We start from the raw sequence: 17,389 nt of genomic DNA, 5'->3' as shown, positions 1-17,389 counted from the left end.
CTCCAGGCAAGTTTGCATAATTAGTAAAATGGACCTACTAACATATCCGACCATGGTCCATTTAACTAATTCTAAACATTTGCCTGGAGTTTCACTATAAGTCACATTTCTGCAGGCTTCAGATCTGAAATCTCTCAGCAGATGATTGATGGGGCTAGGATCCTTGGAGGTCCATAAATATGTAAGTTTTTTTTTTTCTAGCTTCATTTGATCCTAAATTTCATGGTTTAGTGTCCCTTTAAGGGAGAAAGGAATTGTAGACTAGGGCAAAAGAAAAGAGTAGTTAAACAATTCTAAACCAGACATTAGACAAGCCTGGATAGAAAAGCCTGGTGGCAGTATTGCAGAGTTATTGTCACCTCTGGGTGGTATTTTAACCCACTTGGCCGCTCCGCTGTAGCAGAGTAGAAGATTGCCAAACAACAGTCAATAACAGTCTGTGGGGTAAGAGTACCTGGGAAGATCATAAGGCAGATACTCGGACTACATGCACGTGGTATAGCAGACAATTGGCACAGATGATGCTTGGCGTGGCAGATGATACTGGACGTGGCAGATGACACTAGACGTGGATGACACTGGACGACTCCAACACTAGCTTACAACTCAGGAATAAACATAGTTACGGGATACAGGATAAGGGAACACTGGGAGCAGGATAACAACTAAGGGACCATTTGCTTAGACTAACATGGGAATACAACAACAACAACACTCAGGCAAGGAGTGGAAGGGCAGAGCCCGTTTTATAGTCCAGTATAATCTGGGGATTGGTTAGGGAACTTTTTACATGTGCGCGTGCCATCCCTTTAAGGCTGGGGTTGAGCACGCGCACCCTAGCGGACAGTGCAGAGCAGTACGGCCACGGGTGCTGGCATCTCCGGGGAGAGTGACGCCTGCAGGAAGTCAGAGGTCTGCTGCCGCCGGGAGGTGAGAAAGGCAGCGGTCGGCAACAGTTACAGTATCCCCCTCTCCTTGGGTCCAGAGCGTGAGAGGAATTTTTTAATGAGGGTAGGGGCATTAAGGTTCTCTTCTGGCTCCCAAGACCTCTCCTCAGGACCAAATCCTTTCCAGTCCACCAGATAGAATATTTTTACTCCTACTCTCTTGTAGTCCAGGATCTCCTTCATCTCAAAAAAGTCAGAAGGCCGTTACAGTTAGGACTCTTGTACTGAGCCATAATAAAGTGGCCATACATTTCTATGGAGACGTACTGTACCTTCATGTGCCTGCAATATTCTGCGAGTCATCCAAAGTTTTTTTTCTGTTGGATTCCATATGAATTTGACAGCAAAAAAAACACATCATGTTCATACGATGGTGTATTTTGGAATATCCTTCCCTCTTCTGCTGTATATCTAGGAGAGAATTTCTCCATAATAAAGTACCAACATGGAGACAAAATGTGGTGGCACATGAGTGCCTACTAGATTCTAAAATGAGTATATTGCAATAGTCAAAATGGGAAGTCACATAGAAGTAAATTTACATGACATACTTGCTCAAAGTAAAACAACTAATGTCAGACTGTGTGTATATATATATATATATATATATATATATATATATAGTGCATCCATTACAACATTCGACTGCAGTTAACCCGTTAGTGACCGACCCATAGTGTTTCTACGTCGGTCACTAACGGGCCTTATTCCGATGCCATAGACTTTTTACGTCGCTGCATCGGAATAAGTAAACAGAGCAGGGAGCTGTCAAATCTGGGGGCTGGGGGCGTCCCTGCTCTGCCGGGTGAGATCGATATAAGTATCGATCTCACCCGTTTAACCCCTCAGATGCGGTGCGCAATAGCGTGCACTGCATCTGAGTGGTTTTGGAGAGAGGGAGGGAGCTCCCTCTCATCCAACTGACACCCGGCGATGAGATCGCCGAGTGTCTGTTTCTCCGATGGCAGCCGGGGGCCTAATAAAGGCCCCCAGGTCTGCCTGTGGTGAATGCCTGCTGTGGTGCCTGTGGTGAATGCCTCCGGCATGACCTAGCAGATGCCTGTCCGTTTTACACGGACAGGCATAATACACTGCAATACAGAGGTATTGCAGTGTATTATAAATGTGATCGGAGGATCACATAGTGAAGTCCCCTAGTGGGACTAGTAAAAAAGTGAAAAAAAAAGTTTAATAAAAAGTGAAAAAAAAAAAGTGAAAAAAAAAAATGAAAAACCCACCTTTTCCCCTTATAAACTGCTTTATTATTAACAAACAAAATAAAGTAAAAAAGTTACACATATTTGGTATCGCCGCGTCCGTAACAACCCCAACTATAAACTTATTACATCATTTAACCTGCACGATGAACGTCGTAAAAAATAAAATAAAACAACATGCAAAAATTGCTGTTTTCTTTGAATCCAGCCTTAAAAAAAATGAGATAAAAAGTGATCAAAAAGTTGCATCTACTCCAAAATGGTACCGATAAAAACTACAAGTCTTCCCGCAAAAAAAAAGCCCTCACACAACCGCATCGGTGAAAAAATAATAACGTCGCGGCTCTTCAAATATGGACACACAAAAACAAATAATTTTGAAAAAAAAGTGTTTTCACTGTGTAAAAGTAGTAAAACATACAAAAACGATACAAATTTAGTATAGTTGCAATCGAAACAACCCACTGAATAAAGTTATTGTGTTATTTATACCACATGATAAACGGCGTAAATTCAGGACGCAAAAAAGTGTGGCGAAATTGCTGTTTTTTTTCTATTCCCCCCCCAAAAAAAAATAATAAAAGTTCATCAATAAATTCTATGTACCCCAAAATGGTGCTATTAAAAATTACAACTTGTCCCGCAAAAAACAAGACCTTATACAGCTATGTCGACGCAAAAATAAAAAGTGTATAGCTCTGAATGAGACGATGGAAAAACGTCAAAAATGGCTTGGTCATTAACGTCTAAAATAGGCTGGTCATTAAGGGGTTAAATCATAACGTAGGAATGACTAGTTTATTATTTCAGAATGTCTTGTCCTGTTTTTCACTTATAGCCTTCATTCTTATTTCCTCTAACTCATAAAATGATGAAAGGGCAAAGGTCGGCACAAACCTAAAAAATGTAACTTCAGTTTCAGTGAACCCTATGGACTCACGTTGGATTGATATCTTGTTCTCTTATAACAGGAGCTTTGGAAATGTCTGTTTCCAACTACACATAAATAACATTCCTTTGAAAAGCAGCAGCTGAACTCTATGGTAAAGTCAATTGTCGGAGGAATGAAAAATGTTACTAATTTCCTTCTATATCCCATTGCCATTTATATTGCAAAAGAAACAGATACTTTTGTCCTTTGGAGTTAAAGGGACTGGTTCTGATTACTGAGATGCCTGCTCACTTACTCATGTGCATACACTGGCGCCTGGGAACGTTCATTGAATAAACCAGAATAGCTTTTAAATGTACTCCATCCCTTTGTAATGCTGAAATGCTCAGTGCAGGCGGTATTAGGAGACATATGTTTTTTTACTTCATGTTTTTATATGATATTTCCAATTCCCAGTTATGCCACATTTCTAACTTTGCTGTTTTCAGTTTCATGTACTCCAAGTGTGGATGCTGGTTATTATAGAAAGTCAAAGCATATCATTTGGATCAGCAGCCAGCACCCAATATACAGCAGCAGAATCGCAGCTAGGCTTTCCTTCACCTGGGGCAAAAACTCAGTTTGCTGGTTAAGGACTTCAATTTATCATGAAACCAATTTAATACAATATGGCGACATGCTAGCAAAACCATTGACAGGCGGCAACTCACGTCACTACTACTGGGGGACTACACATAGACACATATAGCACAGACCTCTCGTAACAAAGTATCGCAAAATCATGATGTTTTCCAAAGCTGACACTTCTGAATCTTTTCTGTGAGATTTCCAGCAAGGGAAACGAAATCTCGTTTACCTCGTAATCTCGCGAGATTACGCGTGGCTTGCTGGAAATCTCACAGAAAAGATTCAGAAGTGTCAGGATTCTGAATACACATGGCGTCCAGGCTGGAGATCATGTTTATTCATTATCAGGACACTTGTGTATGTGGCTGCACATCGTTCTAGTAAGAACGCGATGCTGCTGTGTAAATGAATGGAGAGGAGTGCATGATGCTGACTGGTCACTGATTCGTCAGCATCATACACTTCTATTCACAACGCCCAGTTAGTAAAACAAATAAACACGCCCAGTTAAAAACACAATACACGCCCAGTTGGACATACGAAAAAAAAACACGCCCAGTTGTCCATTTCAAAGCTCATTTGCATATATATAAAATAGCTCATAACTCATAACAAAAATGAAAGTTAAAAAAAAAACAAAACGTTACTGTAATCTACATTGCAGCGCCGATCACATGCAATAGGAGATAGGGATTTGAGAATCTGGTGACAGAGCCTCTTTAAAGAGGCTCTGTCACCAGATTTTGCAACCCCTATCTGCTATTGCAGCAGATAGGCGCTGCAATGTAGATTACAGTAACGTTTTTATTTTTAAAAAACGAGCATTTTTGGCCAAGTTATGACCATTTTTGTATTTATGCAAATGAGGCTTGCAAAAGTCCAAGTGGGCGTGTTTAAAGTAAAAGTCCAACTGGGCGTGTATTATGTGCGTACATCGGGGCGTTTTTACTAGTTTTACTAGCTGGGCGTTCTGACGAGAAGTATCATCCACTTCTCTTCAGAACGCCCAGCTTCTGGCAGTGCAGACACACAGCGTGTTCTCGAGAGATCACGCTGTGACGTCACTCACTTCCTGCCGCAGGTCCTGCATCGTGTCGGCCACATCGGCACCAGAGGCTACAGTTGATTCTGCAGCACCATCAGCGTTTGCAGGTAAGTAGCTACATCGACTTACCTGCAAACGCCGATGCTGCTGCAGAATCAACTGTAGCCTCTGGTGCCGATGTGTCCTCGCTCGTCCGACACGATGCAGGACCTGGGGCAGGAAGTGAGTGACGTCACAGCGTGATCTCTCGAGAACACGCTATGTGTCTGCACTGCCAGAAGCTGGGCGTTCTGAAGAGAAGTGGATGATACTTCTCGTCAGAACGCCCAGCTAGTAAAAGTAGTAAAAACGCCCCGATGTACGCACATAATACACGCCCAGTTGGACTTTTACTTTAAACACGCCCACTTGGACTTTTGCAAGCCTCATTTGCATAAATACAAAAATGGTCATAACTTGGCCAAAAATGCTCGTTTTTAAAAAAATAAAAACATTACTGTAATCTACATTGCAGCGCCTATCTGCTGCAATAGCAGATAGGGGTTGAAAAAAATCTGGTGACAGAGCCTCTTTAAGCATTTGCTTTCTTTTTGTCTGGTCTCTGGACCTTGGAATATATTGGTCATTGTTTGCACACAGGATTGCATGCAAATGACTGAATCCTTACATGACAGAAATAGGAGGGTATTCGTGACATCATCAATGTGGCAAAAAAGTTGATGTTTATTAACACAGCCCCAAACACATCAAGCAACGTTTCGACCCACACAGAGGTGTTTGTCAAGCATGACATGCTTAACAAAGACCACTGCAGGGGTCGAAACGTTGTTTGATGTGTTTGGGGCTCTGTTAATAAACATCGACTTTTTTGCCACATTGATGATGTCACAAATTTTCTTGGAGTGGACGTAAGGATCCGAAATTTGAGGTGTTTTGGAAGCAGTTTCATTTTTGCATCCTTTTGTATTGTACGCAACCGTCACTTTTCAGAAGTAAGAGGGTATGGTTCTCTGGACCCAGGTCTTTACCTGTGGCAGTCTGGAGTCACAGACTCGTATTATTAAGAAGATGAGCTTGCCGTTACGGGAACTATATAAATGTAAAGTATCTATGTACACAAGCTATAGCTGGGAGTTAGGAAATGTGTATCAGATGTGTATCAGAGATTTTCATTTAATTTCCTGTCAGATTTTCTAGTCCAATGTCCATAAACTGTAATTGATGGAAAATAGGAGCAATCATTTGTAAGGAATTTAGAAGTAGATGTAAGGCCTCATGCACAAGACCGTAGTGTTTTTCTAGTCCGCAAATTCCATGACCCTGTTCCGTGAAATGTCCTCCGCAGTTCATCCGTATGTAATCTGCAGTTCATCCCTATGTAATCCGCAAAATGCGGATAAAAAAAAAAAGCCTAGGTAAAACAGGATGACGACAGAACTCATTCCCGGTCGTCGCCTAGCAACACTTCCGCAAATCCGCAAATTGCGGTTGACACTCGGAGGTGTACCCGCATTTTCCACGGGCCCATTGACTTCTATGCGCATGTCCGCATCGAATTTGCGGGCCGTAATAAGACATGTCCTGAGTTTGTGCGGCACGGATTTGCGGACATGCGGGGACCCGTGAAAACACGGATAGTGTGTATGGGCCCATAGAAATGAATCGGTCCGCAATTCTCCCGTGGATTTTCGGGGGAATTGCGGACGCAAAAACACGTTCGTGTGCATGGGGCCTTAGGCGGAAGCAGCATTCTTTAGAATGTAACTCCTGTTCATTTATGTTCGGTAAACAAACAGTATTAACTTATTAGTAGATGAAATTTATTGAAATATCATTAAGACTAAGTATATCTTATTGAATATACCACTGACAATATCACATTTATATAAATTACATCCATTTGATGATCTTCAAAATGTTATTAGTAGCAACACGGGCCAAAGATAAACTTTAACCAAGACTAGAAAATGAAACTAAAGGTTAAGTAAAACGTAAAAGAATTTAGTGATTTCTAGTAAACCAGTTTAACAAGAACATTTAGTGCGAACACATTAGGTTTTATTATTTAAAAAAAACAAAAAAAAAACTTTTTTTGTGTCATTGGACTTGGATCGGATACTGATAGGGCATGTTCCAGGGAGGATGTCAACAAGCAGCTCTGCCTTGTGCAGAATATTTGGCTGGGGCAGCCAGCTAGATCTTTGACCCACATAAAGTAAAATCTAGCAACGCTTCTAACTCATTGCTCGATAATGAACAGTCAAACAGAAGCTTCCATATACAATGGGCAGTGCAAACGGTGTTAGTGAATTGGAAAATTCTCATGAAGATTTACCTTTTGGACCAAAGATCTTTAGCTCCCCCCATGTAGGGAAGTGGGAATTAAATCTTGTTGTGTGAGATGTAGAAACATTATTCTCTTCTGAAACTCATTTGCCACATTTAGAAAAATCTTTGCATATCTTGTGGCAACATAACAAATAATTACACTTCGTTACCTAGTTTTTGAAGATGTCAATATTTGTTATTACAAAAGAACAGAGATGTGATATGACACATTCAGCATATCCTATGGACGTGCAGTGTACATGGACTTCAGTACATGCAATGCTTCCTAAATCTGGCCATAGACATGAGACTTCAACAGGGCAACAGGTGAACGACCGTACTGTACTTGTAGATGACAACACTACGGACAGACTCGACAGATTGTCAATTATCGAACGTTTGCATGAAAGAACACGGACAAATAGCTTAAATTTGCAGTCCAGGACAATATAAAATATAGTTATAGTTATTAAATACATTATACACTATATGGAGAAAAGTATTGGGACACACAGTCATTAAATTCAGGTGTTTCATTATTACCACATAATAAAATACAGCACCTCGCCATGCAGTCGCCTTTACAAACATTTGTGAAAGAATGGGTCGTTCTAATGAGATCACTGAATTTCAGCATGGTTTTGTAATAGGACGTCACCGTTGCAACAAGTCAGTTTGTGAAATTTCTTCCCTCCTAGATATTCCATGATCCGCTGTGGTATTATTTTAAAGTGGAAGCGTTTAGGAACTGCAGCAACAAACTTCCTCTGGTATAAACATCAGCACAAAAACGGTGCGCCGGGAGCTTCATGACATGGGTTTCCATAGTCGAGCAGCTGCATGCCCGCCTTACATTTCCATGCACAATGCCAAGCGTCGGCTGGAGTGGTGTAAAGCCGCCACTGGACTCTGGAGCAGTGGAAACGTGTTCTGTGGAGTGATGAATCACGCTTCTCTATCTGGCAGTCTGATGGACGAGTCTGGATTTGGTGAGTACCAGGAGAACGTTACCTGCCTGACTGCATTGTGCCAACTGTAAAGATTGATGGAGGAGGGATAATGCTGTGTGGCCTAGGCCTCTTAGTTCCAGTGAAGGGAAATCTTAATACTTCAGCATACTAAGACATTTTGGACAATTGTAGCTTCCAAAGTTGCGGAAACAGTTTGGAAAAATCCCTTGTCTGTTACAGCATGCCCCAATGCACAAAGCAAGGTCCATAAAGATGTGGTTGGGTAAATTTGGTGTGGTAGAACTTAACTGGCCCGCACAGAGCCCTGGTGAGCTTGGAGATTAATTAGAAAGGAGATTGTGAGCCAGGCCCTCTAGTCCAACATCAGTGTCTGACCTCACAAATACTCTTCTGTGTGAATGGGCAAAAATTCCCACAGACCCACTAGAAAATCTTGTAGAACGTTTTCCCAGAAAGGTGGAAGCTGTTTCAGCTGCAAAGCGGGACCAACTCCATATGAATGCCCATGCATGCTATAGATAGCACTGTTTCGGATTTCTGCTGGAGATGCAATAATTCACGGGGTACCTATCTACACATCTGGTGAGAATGTCCACTTATTGCGCCCTTTTAGTAACAGAGTTAATTTTGTTTTGGAAACCCACTCCAGATTTTACCCTTAAGAAGCATTGCTTACCCACTCTGCTGATTACAACAGCTAAATGACTCATACCAGCTTTGTGGAGATCCACGATACCTCCACAAGTGCTCCAGTGGGAAGCTAAAGTATCAGAACTGTGCCAGTTAGAGGAATTAGCGCACTGCGAATTGTTGACCAGACATAAATATTTTCAAATCTGGCTCCCTTGGATTGAGCGTGATACTCAACGTTGTACCCCGGTCGTCTCCTCCTAGAGATATATCCCTTTTTTCTCTCTTAGTTTACCTTACCAGATTGTAGTCCTAGACGTGACAATTTAGCTGCAAGCTGCACTATTTGTTGATGTCTAGATTCAGACACCACAGCTGATGACACATAGATGTGTTTTTACCTTTTCTCACTCCTCTTACATGGGGTATAGCCTATTGAGTGTCCACTAATGTATTTTGTATATTTTGTATACTCTTACAATGCATACAATGTGCTATGTACTTCTTTTTGCTAAACAAATGCATTCGATAACTAGCTGATCAGATACTAGACCCTGCCTCCCAATTCCCTCCCTTTCCCTTATACTAATACCCTGTTTCCCCCTTTCCTTTCGCTCTAGAATAAGGAAGTTATGTACAATTATGTTTTTCTCTAAACGTTTACTTGCCATAATAATAATTGATTTGCGTCATCTTTCTTTGCACTATCTCGGCTCCATGATTTGGAGAATGTTTTAATGTATCATCTAATAATTTATGCTATGAATAACCTTCATGTAACATATTACATGTGATTGGCATGTTTTGATATGCTTTTGAAAATCATTAATAAAAACAGTTTTGGAAAAAGAATGGCATGTCATAAAAACTCCTGTGGGTGTAATGTGTAGGTATCCCAATACTTTTGTCCATATAGTGTATGTACCCCAAAATGATGCCATTAAAAAATACAACTCATCCTGCAATAAAAGAAGCCCTCAAATGCCTACGTCAGCAGAAAATTAATAAGGTATGACTATCTGAATGCGTTAATGAAAGAAAATAAAATTGTGCGTCCTTAAAAGGATACTAACTTTTCAAATCACTTAAGCTAATCTAATAGTATACCTGATATATATATATATAAACATTTCTGATTTACTTACTGTTTAAATTTAGTTGTTTTATCCCTGCAAACTCTGTGTGAAGTTGTTGCCACTAGGTGTCTCCTTTCCTGTAATCTGCTATCCATCTCCTGTCGTCAAGCAAAATCAATCTGTAGTTAAGTTACAGAGCAGAGAAGACGGACTGCAGGGGGGAGTGTCTGTTCACATCCTGCCTGTAGAAGTTTATGGAGAGGGGGAGGAGGGAGCTGGAGCAGAGAGAGAGAGAGAGAGAGAGAGACAGACAGACACACACACACACACACACACACACACAGACTCATTGCCAATAGAAGTCTATGAAGAGGGGAGGGGGAGCAAGAGGAGGGAGTAAGGAGAGAGGACACACAATATATGTGTGATAGTTAGAGATAGGAGAGCAGAATTCTCCTCTTCCATGTGTGCAGTGTATAGTAGACATAATAGTAGTTAATTAGACAAAAAGGTCTCACAGGACACATGAATACCTTGGTGGGAAATAAAGGTATCAACCACCTACATAGGTTGCTAAAGATAGAGACTCCAACAGGAATATGTATAGACTAGAGAAAAAAGGAGTCCATTACTATAGTTTATAACAAACCAGGTCTATGTCTGGATCACCATTTACATGCACACTGTCATAATATGTACAGAGAGTATACATAGCATGAGAAAATCGCATAATCTTTATATCAGGATTAGAGGTCTATCTACTCAAATAAGTACATATAAAACCACCTCTATCAGAAAAAAAGAGAGTAAAGAACTCACTGTGAGAGTTTAAGTATAGTTAAATAGAGTAACAAGTTGGGTAAATACGTGTAAGACCCAACAGATCATTGGTAATGGACTTACCCATGCTAAATGGAGTAATTTTGTGACCCAGAGGGTAAAGTAGCGCCCCGACGCGCGTTTCACAAGTCTAGCTTTCTCAAGGGGTGCCTCTTCCCTGCCAATAACTGATTTAAATAACGGAACCTAATGGTCATGTGGTCTGTTCACAACCAATCAGCTGCTGGTCAAACGGCGCATGTGCGCGATTTCAGTGTGGACGTGAGAATACCACCGCTGGGCGTCATCGCCCATCCGAGCATGCGCGAATCCCAGGACGCGTCACCAGGGAAACGGCGCAGGCGCAGAGAGCGATGGCTGACTGCCGGCGGGGGGAGTCCGCGTCCCACATCGCTGCTCATACGCAACCCCAGCACAGATACAGAGTGTGAGTAAGTGTCAGATTGAGTTTAAATACAATCCAGATGGATATACAGGATTTAGTTCATTTGTATAATTAATAATAGAATATGTGGGCATGGAATCAAACTGTGTGTTAGTACCCAATAATGGATGCATACTACATTAAATAAAGAAAAAAACTAAATAAGCACAAAATTATGTAAAAAGTGTATAGTGACATCTGAAACCAAGAAGGAAGTACAAAAAATATATAAATTTATATATTAAAAGTGAAATGCAATGATGAAATAATGACAAGGAGTATATAATATATATATATATATATATATATATATATATAAAAAAACCTAATGATATATTAATAATCATTATACGATAGATCATACAAAAAAAAAACTTGAGTAAGGCGATACTTAGTTCGGAAAGCAGACAATAGTGTTAAGGTGCCAACAAAGGGCACAAAAAAGAAAGAGAAGAAAAAAATGCATATTAATCGAAAAATGATAATAATAGACAAATAAAAAATACAAAGTGATCATAATAATAAAAATAATGCAACCACTAATGTAAATTACACATGCCCTTATGGTAGGAGGCGGAGGTTTTAGATGGGTTATGTGTGCAATGTGTATACTGTGACCAAAGTGATGATGTATTGTATATTGTATATTCTTTTATCTTGTTGCACTATACCTGCTAATGGATATATGCTGTGTACATTTAATAAACAGTTGTTTGATTTAAAAAAAAAAAATTACACATGCCCCCATAAACAGATCAAAAAACAGAAGAAGGACTATTCAAAAAATACCTCAATTTGTTCTTTCCAAGGTCATTCCTGAATCCATATTGGTAATACGATCACACATTCGTAAAGGCCGAAGAGAGTTATACTAGATTAGGTTCCGAATCTGAGTATAGACATAAATAAAACATTAAGCACTTTATTATCCAATTTTTTAAAATACCAATTATTAAAAAAATTACATAAGAAATTAAATTTAAAAAGGAAGACATCAAAGGAAAGCTGCAAAGCTCAATTTTTCGTTCAAGCCCAAAGTGGTCATAGTGCCTAAGGTCGTGATCCATCTACATTCCTTTTGGGCTAGCAGAGTCTTCGCATCTCCTCCTCTGACACCACAGTGCACCCTATCAATTCCCCTAACCTTAAAGCTTTTGGGATCTCCCCCATGGTACAGCTTGAAGTGTTTAGGGATAGTTTTTAACAATGTTAAATCTTCTATTTCCTTTGCAGCCACTATGTCCCTGACATGTTCTCGAACTTGGATTTTCAGTTGTCTAGTTGTTAATCCCACATAGATTTTGGAGCAGCCACATGTGGCATAGTAAATCACGAAGGTGGTACTGCATGATATATATTGTAGGATCTTAAAGGTCCGTCCCCCACCTGCCGGTTCGAAAGTAGTTGCTTGAATTATATTTGCGCAGGCGATGCAGTCACCACAGGGATAACAACCCTGGGTAGGGCCTCTAGTTGAAAAAGGGCACAGCTGCTTAGGAACGTAGTGACTTTTGACTAATATGTCCTTGAGATTCCTACTCCTCCTTGCTGTCATCTGGGGATTTTTAGGTAAAGTAGTCAGAAACGCCTGTTCTGTCTGTAGTTAGGCTTTGCCCACTAGCTCACGGAAAACTGAGAATTAGAGATAGAACCTGCAGTCTGTAAAGCGATATAAAGCAATGCAGAATACAAATCACATAATGGCCAGAAATAGGTTTTTTTCCCTCATGTACACACATTTGACAGTTTATTCTGAAAAGTAACCTGAAAAGTTGGGTACGCTTTAAGGCCCAAACAAGGCAATATTCCTAAAGTCTTAATGACCGCCAATATGCCCTTTTACAGTGGGCCATTAACCCCTTAAGGACGCAGCCTTGTTTTGGCCTTAAGGCTCAGAGACCATTTTTCAAATCTGACATATTTCACTTTATGTGGTAATAACGTCGGAATGCTTAAACCTACCCAAGCGATTCTGAGATTGTTTTCTCGTGAAACATTGGGCTTCATGTTAGTGGTAAAATTTGGTCGATATATTCAGTGTATATTTGTGAAAAATTGCAAAATTTAGAGAAAATTTTGAAAAAATAGCATTTTTCTGAATTTAAATGCATCTGCTTGTAAAACAGACGGTTATACCCCCCAAAATAGTTACTAGTTCACATTTCCCATATGTCTACTTTAGATGGGCATCATTTTTTGAACATTTTTTTATTTTTCTTGGACGTTACAAGGCTTAGAACATAAACAGCAATTTCTCATATTTTTAAGAAAATTTCAAAAGCCTTTTTTTTAAGGTACCTGTTCAGTTCCGAAGTGGCTCTGAGGGGCCTATGTATTATAAATCCCCATAGAACACCCCATTTTAAAAACTAGACCCCTCAAAGTATTCAAAACAGCATTTAGAAAGTTTTTTAACCCTTTAGGAATTTCACAGTAATTAAAGCAAAGTGGAGGTGAAATTTGCAAATTTCATTTTTCTTGCTGAACTTCTATTTTATTCCATTTTTTTTTCTGCAACACAGAAGGTTTTACCAGAGAAACACTACTAAATATGTATTGTCCAGATTCTGCAGTTTTTAGAAATGTCCCACATGTGTCTCTAGTGCGCTCGTGGAATAAAACACAAGCCCCAGAAGCAAAGAAGCACCTAGTGCATTTTGAGGCCTCTTTTTTATTAGAATATATTTTAGGCAGCATGCCAGGTTTGAAGAGGTGTTGAGGTGCCAAAACAGTAGGAATCCCCCAATAGTGACCCCATTTTGGAAACTACACCCCTCAAGGAATTCATGTATGGTTGTTGTTACCATTTTGACCACACAGTTTTTTCACAGCACGTATTTGAATTGGGCTGTGAAATTTAAAATTTCCAATAAGATGTCATTTTTTATAAAATTTCTTATTTTCACAAGAAATAAAATACCCTATTTTGTTCCCCAATACCTCATTTGTGGTGAAAAAACTCCTTCTGAGCCCTCCCATGGGCCCAAACGGCAAAGTAGCGCAGTGTGTTTGTTGGAGTCCAGATTTTGCTGGATTGGTTTTCGAGTGCCATGTCGCATTTGCAGACCCCCAGAGGTATCAAAGCAATGGAAACCCTCCAGAAGTGACCCCATTTTGGAAACTACACCCCTCAAGGAATTAATTTATGGTTGTTGTTACCATTTTGACCACACTGTTTTTTCACAGCACGTATTTGAATTGGGCTGTGAAATTAAAAAAAATTCATTTTTTCCAGTAAGATGTCATTTTTGATCAAAATCTCTTATTTTCACAGGGAACAAAATACCCCATTTTATTGCCCAATTTCTCCTGAGTGCAGCAATACCCCATTTGTGGTGATAAACTGCAGTTTGGGCCCATGGGAGGGCTCAGAAGGAAAACACCACCATTTGGCCTACTGGAGCTTTTCTGGTGCTATGTCATGTATGCAGAAGCCCCTGAGGTACCAGTGCAGTTGAAACCCCCGAGAAGTGACCCCATTTTGAAAACTACTCCCCTTAAGACATTCATCTAGAGGTGTAGTGAGCATTTTGACCCCACAGGTATTGTGTAAAAGATAATGCGCAGCAGATGGTGCAGTGTGAGATTTGCAACTTTCTATATATATATGCCATTTCAGTGTCCGATATATTGTGCCCAGCATGTGCCACCGGAGATATACACCCCATAAACTGTAATGTGGGTTCTCCCAGGTACGGCAATACCCTACATGTGGCTGTTATTAGCTGCCTGGGCACACAGCAGGGCTCAGAAGGGAAAGATGAGGGGGATAAGCTGTGCGGAGTGCATCAGGGTAGATGAAAAATCTAAGGGATCTATGATAAATTTTAAAACACTTTCATACAGAGCCCTGGTTTTTCGGGACACTTATCACATTGATATATTGTGTCCTCCCTTATCCCCCTCTTATAGCAGACTTTGCACCTCTTTTGACTTTTTCCCTTCTTGCCAGTTTGGGGAACTTCTTCTGGAAAGTGTTGCCCTGGTATGATGCCTGTGGCCTCTCTTCCAGAAGTACTGGGTGCCCCCTTCTTGGTCCCTAAAGATTAGGTTCTTGATAATGATGTGCACGGCCAGCTTCTTATACCACACCGCATGGCGCTGTAGGGCTTCAGGGCTTGATCTGACAAGTCCACCCCTCCCATGTACCTATTGTAGTCCAGGATGCAGTCTGGTTTGGGGGTCTCTGTACTGGTACCTCGTACTGGTACATGGGTACTGGTGTGGCCATGTATTGTTGTCAATACAAGAACATCTCTCTTGTCCTTGTACTTGACACACAATATGTTGCTGCTAGATTGTGCCCTGCTCTCACCCCTTCTTGTTTGCCCTGCATAGTCTTAGGGAGGTCTCTCAGATTTCTTCTAGCAGTGCCGCATGCCGCAGGACTGGAAGTGAGGCAGTTGAAGAGTGGGACGTTGGTATAAAAATTATCCAGGTAGAGGTGGTAACCCTGGTCCAGCAGAGGGTGCACGAAATCCCACACAATTTTTGCATTGACTCCCAGTAAGGGGAGGGGCATTCTGGGGGCTGAATACTGGTGTCCTTCCCTTCATATATCCTAAATTTGTAGGCATACCCTGATGCACTCTCGCACAGCTTATACAAATTCACGCCATACCTTGACCTTTTACTCGGCAGGTACTGGCGGAATTGAAGCCTTCCCCTTTAAAATGTACCAAGGACTCATCAATAGAAATACACTTCTTGGGGGTGTATGCTTGGGCAAACCGGGCACTGAAACGGTCTAATAGGGGTCTGCGTTTATACAAACTGTCAAAACTGGGGTCATCTCGGGGTGGGCACTGCTCATTATCAGTATAATGTGAGAAGCGAAGTATTGCCTCATTTATTTATTTTTTTAGGTTCCAGTTCAGTTCTGAAGTTGCTTTGAGGGGTCCATATATTAGAAATCGCTATCAAACACCCCATTTTAGAAACTAGACACCTCAAAGTATTTACAACAGCATTTAGAAAGTTTATGAACCCTTTAGGTGTTTCACAGGAATTTAGAGCAAAGTAGAGGTGAAATTGAAAATTTTATTTTTGTCAGAAAATCCTTTTTATACCATTTTTTTTCTATAACACAAAAGGTTTAACCAGAGAAACGCAACTTAATACTTATTGCCCAGATTCTGCAGTTTTGAGAAATATCCCACATGTGGTCCTAGTGCGGTAATGGACTGAAGCGCCGGCCTCCGAAGCAAAAAAGCACCTAGCGGATTATGAGACCTCCTTTTTATTAGGCACCATGTCCGGTTTGAAGAGGTCTTGTGGTGCCAAAACAGTGGAAAACCCCCAACAGTGACCCCATTTTGGAAACTAGACCCCTTGAAGAATTCATTGTACTTTTCATGGGGTGCATGCGACTTTTTGATCCATTTTTATTCTATTTTTAAGTGGCGTGGTGACAGCAGCTGTCACAGCTCCTGCATGTGTCGGGAGGACGGCCCAAATGGCCGTTACTCCCGTGACGTACTATTCCGTCAAGGAGCGCGAACAGGGCGCTTCCAATGACGGAATAGCAAGTCACTGAGCATTAAGGGGTTAAGGGGCCTTAGGCCGGGTTCCCACGTAGCGTAAACGCCGCAGAATTTCTGCAACGGAATTCTGTGTAGAAATTCTGCAGCGTTTACAGAAGCAGCAAAGTTGATGAGAATTAGATTAATCTTATGCCCACGCTGCCTAAAAACCACGGCAGCGTAAACATGAATAAATTTACCGGTGGTGCAGAATTTAATTCCGCAGCATGTCAATTTCTGCTACGTTTTCGTTGATTTTCTGTTGCAGGTTTTCCCCCATTAAATTTAATGGGATGCACAGCCTGCAACAGAAAGCCAAGTGTTGCGACTTTTGTGGCAGGATCGCAGCGATTCCGCCTCAAAAATCGCAACTCAGGAAAAAAAAAAAACATAATTACCCAGAACTCCCTGCTTCTTGCTGCAGTCCAGCCTCCTGGGTTGATGTTTCATCCCATGTGACTGCAGCGTCAAATCGCCTTGCAATGTCATCCTAGGAGGCCGGACAAGCGCAGAAGAGAGGGAGGGGGTAAGTATAGCCTTTTTTTTCCACCCCAGCGCTGCTGGTGGAAAATGTAGTGCGGTTTTACAGACGGAATGAACTGCAGGTTCCAGGTCGGATACGCTGCGCGGTTTTTATCCCATGTACCTAACCTGTGGGAACCCGGTCTTATTCTGCAGCACCGTAGAATGGGTGCCGAGCTCTTGCTCTAACGATCGGGATCTGAGAAGCCTGACCGTTTAACCCTTTGATCACTGCTATCAATAGTGGCTGTGGTATGATCAAAGGGGGTTGGGGGACCCCTGTGCAGTCAGCCCTGGGACCTGTGATGTATGACGAACTCTGCTACATCTGATGAGTTCTGCTAGCAA

General features: G+C 41.2%; 1 long non-coding RNA gene across 5 annotated transcripts in view; it reads left to right on the top strand.

Moving 5' to 3' along the window:
- Positions 1-17,389, top strand: part of LOC142651348 (uncharacterized) — a 65,465-nt gene that overhangs the window by 34,773 nt on the left and 13,303 nt on the right. For all 5 annotated transcript variants that reach the window (XR_012847603.1, XR_012847604.1, XR_012847602.1 and 2 more), the window contains exon 3: positions 7,755-8,045. This is a non-coding gene — a long non-coding RNA (uncharacterized LOC142651348). The remainder of the gene's footprint in view (positions 1-7,754; positions 8,046-17,389) is intronic.

The sequence above is a fragment of the Rhinoderma darwinii genome, chromosome 5 (genome assembly GCF_050947455.1).
Source record: "Rhinoderma darwinii isolate aRhiDar2 chromosome 5, aRhiDar2.hap1, whole genome shotgun sequence".
NCBI classification, from domain to species: Eukaryota; Metazoa; Chordata; class Amphibia; order Anura; family Rhinodermatidae; genus Rhinoderma; species Rhinoderma darwinii.
This window is presented reverse-complemented; position numbering and strand designations above follow the sequence as displayed.